Below are 8,643 nucleotides of genomic sequence, written 5' to 3'. Positions count from 1 at the left end.
CCTTCGCCCAGGCCCTGGAAACCACCATTCTACTTTCTGCTTCTATGAGTTTGACCTCCTAAGATACCTCATATAGATAGAATTAAGCAGTTTTTCTCCTCTGTGACTGCCTCTTTTCATTTAATAAAATGTCTTCAAGGTTCATGTATGTTGTCACACATTGCAGACTTTCCTTCTTTTTTAAACTAAATAGTACTCCATTGTATGCATGTACCATATTTTATTTATCCATTCATCTGCTATTCATCTGCATTGATATTTAATATGTTTAATCTTTGCTTTCACTGTTCTTTGGCTATTTGCAGGCGCACATGCCATTTAATGCCGGTGGTGCCACCAGGTCAGGTGAATGAAACGTAATGAATTATCTCATTCTGAAACCTTAAATGTATCTAGGTTACTTCTTCTTTACCCTTCTACTAATGGGCTCCCTTGTGTAGCTCCACAGCTAAACTCCTGGGATCAGGGAGCTCTGTTCTTGCCAAGGTCATTCTTCTTGTTCTACCTGCTCAACTGTAGTGAAGTCACTCTTCTGATTAGTTTCCAAGGCTGTGGTAGGAGCTGATGTCTCTGAACTTGTATGCTCAGACCCAGAATGGGTCATTAATTTTTCTGACTATTTGGAAGACATTTCACTTTGAATAAGAAATAAGTATAGTAAATTAAAATAAAATTCAAGTTCCATAGGAGCTCTGTTTATATATTTATCTTCCCTTGTAGATTGCTTCTCTTGTAGAAAAAAGGACCTATTATCATTTCTTACCCTGAGACACATATTTGCTGCCTCAGTATCCTCTGCAGAGCTGCCTTCACCTCTTGGTTCTTGAAGCTGTAAATGAGGGGGTTTATCAAGGATGTGATCACACCATATTGTATGGAGACAACTCACTCCAGGACTGATCCTGAAGAGGGGCTGATGTACCTGAATAGAGCCGTCCCATAGAACGAGAGCACCACGGTGAGGTGGGAGGAGCAGGTGGAGAAGGCTTTGCCTTGGCCTTTAGAGGAGGAGATACTTAAAATGGCAAGAATAATTTTTGAGTAAGAGAAGAGGATCGGAGGAAGTGTCACAAGTCCTAGAAATGCAGTGGACCCAGCCAGCAGGATGGTGTTAGGCATGGTGTCACTGCAGGACAGAGGGAAGAGTGAAGGCAGTTCACAACTGAAGTGGGAGATGATATTGGGACCACAGAACTGTAAGTTCTGGGTACAAAGATTATTCACTAGTGAGCTCAGAAACCCCATCACCCATGCTGCACTGACCATTGCAGTGCACAGAGGTCCATTCATGATCATAGTGTAGAGCAGAGGGTGACAGATGGCAGCATAGCGGTCATAGGCCATAGCAGAGAGCAGGCAGCTCTCAGTGGCTCCAGAGAAAATGAAAAAGAAACTCTGGGTAATGCATCCCCACACTGAAATGGTTTTCCTCAGAGACAGGAAATTCTGTAGCATATTGGGCACAGTGACTGAAGAGTAGCATATGTCCAGGAAAGACAAATGACCAAGGAAGAAGTACATGGGCGTGTGCAGTTGAGGATCAGCCCTGATTACCAGGATCATCATCAGGTTCCCCATCAGGGTCAGGAGGTAAATCCCCAAGAAGAGAACAAAGAGCATGGTCTGGATATCCGGGTCAGTAGACAACCCCAGCAGCACAAATTCATCAATAGTGCTAAGATTTTTCATGGTTTCTTAGATATTCCATCCCTAAAAAATAAAAACATATTTACTTATTTAGTGGGGTGATGATCTGAGTCATTCTCTGGGAAAAGGATTTTTAATTTATAAAAGATCCACTTTTTAGCTTAAGCCAGAAAGTGAATTTGAGGGTAAATAAATACCTGACTATCCTATTACTCTACTAAATACTGCAACTTTCCTTTTCCTGACTCTAAGTACTTCCTATGAAGATGAATGTCCCATAGTTCTTAACATCTCTAACATATAGATAATGGATTTAGTATGTTAAAGATTATCTGTTCCTGTTAGAATTTATATTTTACACAGGAAAGGATCTTTGTTGGTTTCTGCCATTCCATCCCATGATGCATTCCTAATTGTCAATAATTCAAATTAAGTCCATAATTTTTGAGTAAGAGAAGATGATCAGAAAAGTGTCACAGTCCTAGAAATGCAGTAGACCTAGTAAACCCAGCTGCTGCTGCTAAGTCGCTTCAGTCGTGTCTGACTCTGTGTGACCCGATAGACAGCAGCCCACCAGACTCTGCCGTCCCTGGGATTCTCCAGGCAAGAACACTGGAGTGGGTTGCCATTTCCTTCTCCAATGCATGAAAGTGAAGTCGCTCAGTCATGTCCGACTCTTCGCAACCCCATGGACTGCAGCCTACCAGGCTCCTACATCCATGGGATTTTCCAGGCAAGAGTACTGGAGTCGGGTAGTAAACCCAGCTAGATGACTCTAAATAAACATTTGTTGAATAATAGAATGAATGCTTTCTCAGCTAAAATCTCCATTCTACCATCTCTCTGGACTGCTTAGGTCACAGGCCCTCACAATCTGTATCCTCTCATGCTCTCCCCCAGCCTTTCCTCATCATCTGATATCATCCAAGACCTGCTGAACCCTAGAAGTTGCAACAAGTAGACAGACACCCAGAGAAATCCTTTATTGGGAGGCTGCTTTTCAAAATAATGGAGCTTAAATTCCTAATACGTCTCATTTGATATGTCAACCCTGACATGCAATCTGACCTCATATTTTCAGACTGAGGACAATGTGGGACAGAGCAGTGACAAGACTTCCACAATAACTAGATATCTTAGGGCCAGAAGTAAGCCAGGGCTTCTGACTTCACAACCAACTCTCCTTCTAGTGCTTCATAGATAGACAATAAATACTGGGGGATTTAAAGAGTTTCAGGTTGAGCTAGTATGGTTTGGGGTTGATACGAGTGGCCCTATTTTCCTTAGTCCTCTGACTCTCCAAATGGCCTAAAGTTCAACAGCATTTGCTGTGATAGTGAAATAAGCATTGAACTCAGAGTCAAAGGGTCCTTGGCTGATCACTGACTGGGAAACCTATTAAATACATGACCTTATCCAATGAAAAATGGGAATAAAAATGAGGTCAAAATCTTTACAATCTATTAAATGCTTAATAAGCATTTAAAAACCCTCTGCAAATGCAGAAGAATGAAATGGTTCATGGTAAACAAAAATTTGTGATCTGTTGTATGTCAAGATTATGCATATTTTTCCTAATTAATATTCCCTTTTGCTGTGAAATTGTGTTTTCACAAAATGCATTGTTTAAATATGCAAAGTGTTTACTGGCTCCCTCTCTTCAATCAGATTTCTAGACTTTGTCATTAGTTATTCTCTCCAGACATTCTCTCTCTCCTACTTGGGTACACTGACTGATGACCTGCATTTTATATTGAAACCTGTCAGTGAAAATCTTACTTCCCTTCTTCTTTCCCTTCTCCCACAAACCTCATTTCACACATCTTCTTTCCACCACCATGTACCACATATTTACTCACATGATAATGACTATTATTCATTTATTTCATAATGTATGCCAACCACTATAACAAAATCTTGATCTTATTTAATCCTTATAAAACTTTGTAACATAGGTATTACTGACTTCATTTCTGTGGGACAGAAATGTTGTGACATATGCCATAGACTTTACAAAGTCATGGAGTTGGGACTCACATCCAGGGTCCTCCAATTTCAAATCCCATGTTTTTCCTACTTTGCAATGCTGCAAAACTTTATTTGTGAGAAAAATCTTCCCTAATTTGGAGATTGTGCTTTCTCCAGAGGGAAATTGGGAACCCAGGCAGGAATGTGAAGTGTCCTTGGAAGTTTGACCCAATGACCATGTATGAACCTTCTCCTTAACCAGGATGTCCGGCTGCTCCCAAACATATGGCATCAGGGATCTGACCTCTTTTAACAAAGATGGGAGCTTCTGGGCCAGGGAAAATTCCAAGAGAAATCTAAGGAAAAAGAGTGAATGTGAAAATCAAGTCAGGCTGTAAAAAAGCAGCACTCTACGGAGGTGGGGCGAGTGGAATAGTAGAGATGGCCCCTCTGGTTTTCCCTCCCCTGTTTCTCTTCCTGAAGCATCTGAAGAAGTCCTGGCACTGATGCATCAAGCAAATGATGATAGACATGAAGGGTTAAGATTTATTCATGCAAAAAATTTTTTCTTTTCTTCCTTCTTATAAACAGCAGCAAATTTACTTTAAAAAAAAAAAATCCTCTCATTCTTTTATACACTTCCAGCAGCTACTATGCTTACACTTTAATCTCATCTGGAGGCCTCAATGAACTTTCGAAATCCCCAGGATCCCAGACTCTAGTGAAATTTTTCCAGAGTCATTTTTGGGCTCATTGGAGCCTAAGCATGCTGTCCCAGTGCTGAAGCACCACAGGCACTGAAAGCCTAGTTGAGTTTGTGCATCTCAGCCCACTTCCAACCCTAACTACTCCCAACTTCCACCCCCAACTAGTATTATCACCACAGCTCTTCATTTATCTGTTTTATACAGATGTAGCTTTTTCAGTGGGCTTTTTTTCCTATGAAAAAAATATTTAGCAAGTGAAATAACTTTCAAAACAAATGACAAAGAAGAACTTTGCAAAGAGGTATAGAGAAAAATTTCCTATTTGGTCTTCATATTTATTTTACTCCACCCATCCTCCTTCTCAAAGTTTTTTTTTTTGTTTTTTTTGGTATTTAGTTCCAGACATCTGGTACAAAAAGAAACAGAAGAGGGAAATATCAAATGGGCAAGTGGGTTTAGAGAGATCAAACATGTAGGACAGTTACTACTTAGTTTTGCAACTTTGAGCAATAATCTTCCCCGTCCTAGGTTCAGTTGCCTGCTCTAATAAGAAATTTAGAACTGCTGTTGGTTAAGGTCCTACCATTTAGGTGTTTCTCTGGCTTACTTACCTCTTCACTGAGCAGGGCTTTCCTGGGTCCAAAATGTACTCGGCAGTTTGAGCCAGGCTGTCAACCACCTGCAAGACAAGGCTGCAGTATGTCAAAAAATATTCCGGCAGTGGGGGCATTCTTCAGAGGGCTCCAACTGGATCTGCACAAAGCAGGCTTATTTCACAGTCAATGCTAGGTTTGGAATCATGTTCAAACTCAAAGCAGCTCATCTCAAGGTCTCTTCTGGATAAATGCTAATGTGTCCTCTGGCATTCAGTTGATTCTGAGTCTTTTGGTCTCAGCTAAGAGAATCTGCCACTCTTTCTTACCATTTTACTCTCCTTTTTTCTCCCTAAGTCCTGAGAAAATTGCCTGCCAATTTTGTTTATATCTCTTCCTCATCAACTTGTTGGCAATCTTGTGGCAGCTGAGCCCTGGAGAGGTATGTGTCAAGTAAGAACCCTCGGGAGCCAGGATCAGTTCACTGCCTTGGGAGTGGCAGCTGTAGCAAGAGCCAAAGTGGTTCTCAGTCCAGAGATAGGCAAGCTACTAGTCCTGTCATGCCTGGAGGAGGACACAGGATTGCAGAATGCAAATAGCTCTAAATGGTTTTGATAATGGGGGACTAGGGACCAGGTGAACTCCAATGTGTGAAACTCTCTTAGGACTTTTTTAGTCTCCGATAGTACTGGAGTTCTAAAAACACACTCCCACTCCACTCAGTATACACTGTTTTCCCATTGTGATGAGTTAAGTCTTTTCATTACTCTCCTTAAGTTACCCAGTCCTTTAAGCTCACACTCCTCTCAGCTGATAATTGGCAGAGGACATGTTCCTGTTCTTTCTGTGGGTGATCTCTAATTCCCTAAGCTCCACACATGGAGTGTCTTCTCTTGCCCTCTCCAGCCTGGGGAGGCCCTTCTCCTTCATCTTTGGCCAATGCCTTTCTCTGCTCTGGATGCCATCTTAACCCTTCTCTTTGAGGATCTCTCTGAAGCAACCATGCTCTCTTTCCTTGAAGCTTATCCTTGAAGCTCCACCTTTACATAAAGCTTATCCACTCAGTGTATATGTAGAAACTACTTATGTTTATCCAGTTAAAATAGACCAGAAACCACTAATAACCGCCTTTCTTCCATAAGAAGCCTTGAAAACAACAGAATTTGGAGCCCTTCCTTGAATAATAACATAAATTGCCTTTAAAGGTTTCTATGTGTAAAAAGACTAAGATTCAGATAAATTTTTGTTTGAGACATAAAGGAAAGTCCATGTTAGTAAAAATTTTACTCTCATGCATCTAGATTTTAACCCATTTCTGATGTTATCCCAATCCTTCAGAAAAAATGTATATGGAATATAACACATATTATATATAACACCTCTGCTGTACCCTGTAGTCAAACACATTGCTATTTCTCTAATGAAACTTCTGAGTGCTCCTATTACATGGGATTTTAAAAGGCTACAAATAGCCTTTTATCAATTAACTTCTAGTTTTTCCTCCAAATCAGTTTTTGGGGAAAAAAAAAAAAAAAAGCTTGGTTGTCAGAGATTTTTAGAGATTTTGGAATTGGAGATAAGGGCTTATAAACCTATTTTAAATTTCTGTATTTACTGGCTTCATTTCGAGGTTTCCTATTCTATTCCTTGATCTGCCTGTTTTTACAGTAGTGCTATACTGTCTTAATGATTATATATATGTATAAAATATGCTTTAATATGTGATGGTGCCAGTCTCTAATTTTTACATTTTCTATTTTATGTTATTGTTTGTTTTTTTCTTTTAATTTCACTTCAGAACTGGATTTTTAGTTTGAAAAATTCCCTTGAGATTTCAATTGGAGTTGTTTTTTCTCAACGAAATACTTACTTTGGGAGTAAGCATTAAAATGTGTTCCCCTGTTCTTTAGTTGAGTCTTTTCTTTTTTGCTTACAGTGTAATTTTCATTTTATTAACATAAGCTTTTCTGTCTGTGTATTACGTATACTTTTTTTTTCTCTTTTAATTATAAACTTTGCGGTTGAGGATCCTAACTACATAACTTTGGGGAGAAGTAGCAGCAGCTCCCAGGGTTGTGCTCCGGACTCTTATGGAGAAATTGGATTTAAGTAAGCTTGGTGGCTCAGTGGTAGAGAATCCACCTGCAATGCAGGAAATTCAGGTTTAATCCCTGGGTCAGGAAGACCCCCTGGAAAAAGGAATGGCTACCCATTCCAATATTCTTGCCCGGAAAATCCCATGGACAGCGGAGCCTGGCAGGCTACAGTTCGTGAGGTTGCAAAGGTGTCAGACATAAGTTAGTCACTAAACAACAACAAATAATCCCGCCAGATAGAGTACACCAGCCAATATTATTCTGGCCTCCACCACTTCCTGTTCTTCTCTGACATCATTAATCAAATGGAGACACTCTTTCTTCTTAAACTCTGCTCCTACATGGAAACATGTCACCCAGTTTCAGATGCCTATCTAATGCCATACGTATTTCCTCACGCATTACTCTGACCAGAGTTCCTGTTGGTACCCTTTTATATTCCCATGTTCCTGGTTTCTACTTGTCCACTCATGAAACTTCCTGATTTTCACTCCTACTTTTTTGTGTTGGTACTTTCCTGCTGGCCCATACATACTTTCCCTCTTTAATATCATCAGATCTTTCAGTTTCTCAGTAACTACTTAATTTCTTGTCTTCTAAGTAATCACCCTTTTGATTTAACAATAGATACATTCACTTACAAAACACTCTTTGATATTTTTCTTAAAAGAAAGGCTGCATCATCTGCTCAGCAGACCACTTTATAATCAGAAGATCAGAAAGTATATTTTCCAATTCACTGCAGATGATAAAACAATGAAGCCAAGAGAAAGACAAAGAGGAGTGGGTAGGAGGGGAGGGAGGGAAAGAGAAAAAGATTGGTCATGAATTTTCATTTGGCACTGCAGAACTATTGGATATCAATTCTAACTTCATCGCTTACTGGCTAAGTGATCTTAGGCAAGTTAATGGGCTCGGAAATACTTAGTATCTTCGTTTTTAAAGAGGGAACTTGTACCTTACAAGGTTATTGTAATGAATTAAGTTTTTTTTTATAGTAGTATACAGAACAATGCTAACTGATAGCTTGATAAACTGTAGCTCTTTTGTCTACTTTTATGACACAAATAAAAACAGAGAAAGGAAGTTTACAACAAAAATGGTCAAATAAGACATTTGAATAAATTAAGCCCATAATTTATGACAATGAATGTAAAAATCACAGTGGTGTTAAATACAAAGTTTTAAGTATCTTCATTAAAAAGGCATAGATTTAAGAAATAAAAATCTATTTTCAATTGGTTATAGATGAACTCAGATAAAGGAGGGTTTTTCTTCCTTGCTGTGTTACTGTATTAATTTCTTCTTACTTTAAATATATAACAGAAATCATATTGACACCTATAAATGTCTCAGAAGTCACACATATTACAATACAGTTTAATATTATTTCAAGTAAACCTTTGTGATTCACTCTACTGGATATACATAAAATAAATGCCTCTTCATCACATTCCTAAAAAGTTAATAAATATTAATAAACATTAAAAAAAAAAGAAATAAAAATCTAATGATATTCTGCTTAAACAGAATGATACAGAAATGTTAAAACTGCCATGATAGGCAAGGACATACATGGTGAAATCTAAAAAGAAAGAATAAAGTAGAAATATTAACATCACAGCTCAGTCG

At 38.9% G+C, this 8,643-nt stretch overlaps 1 pseudogene; it reads right to left on the bottom strand.

Annotated features, from left to right (window-relative positions):
- Positions 1-759: 759 nt before the first annotated feature.
- On the bottom strand, positions 760-1,689 carry LOC133248667 (olfactory receptor 8S1-like; annotated as a pseudogene).
- Positions 1,690-8,643: the final 6,954 nt, after the last annotated feature.

The sequence above is a fragment of the Bos javanicus genome, chromosome 5 (genome assembly GCF_032452875.1).
Source record: "Bos javanicus breed banteng chromosome 5, ARS-OSU_banteng_1.0, whole genome shotgun sequence".
In the NCBI taxonomy this organism is placed as follows: Eukaryota; Metazoa; Chordata; class Mammalia; order Artiodactyla; family Bovidae; genus Bos; species Bos javanicus.
The sequence above is the reverse complement of the archived record's forward strand: the minus strand, read 5'-3'. Positions and strand labels throughout refer to the sequence as shown.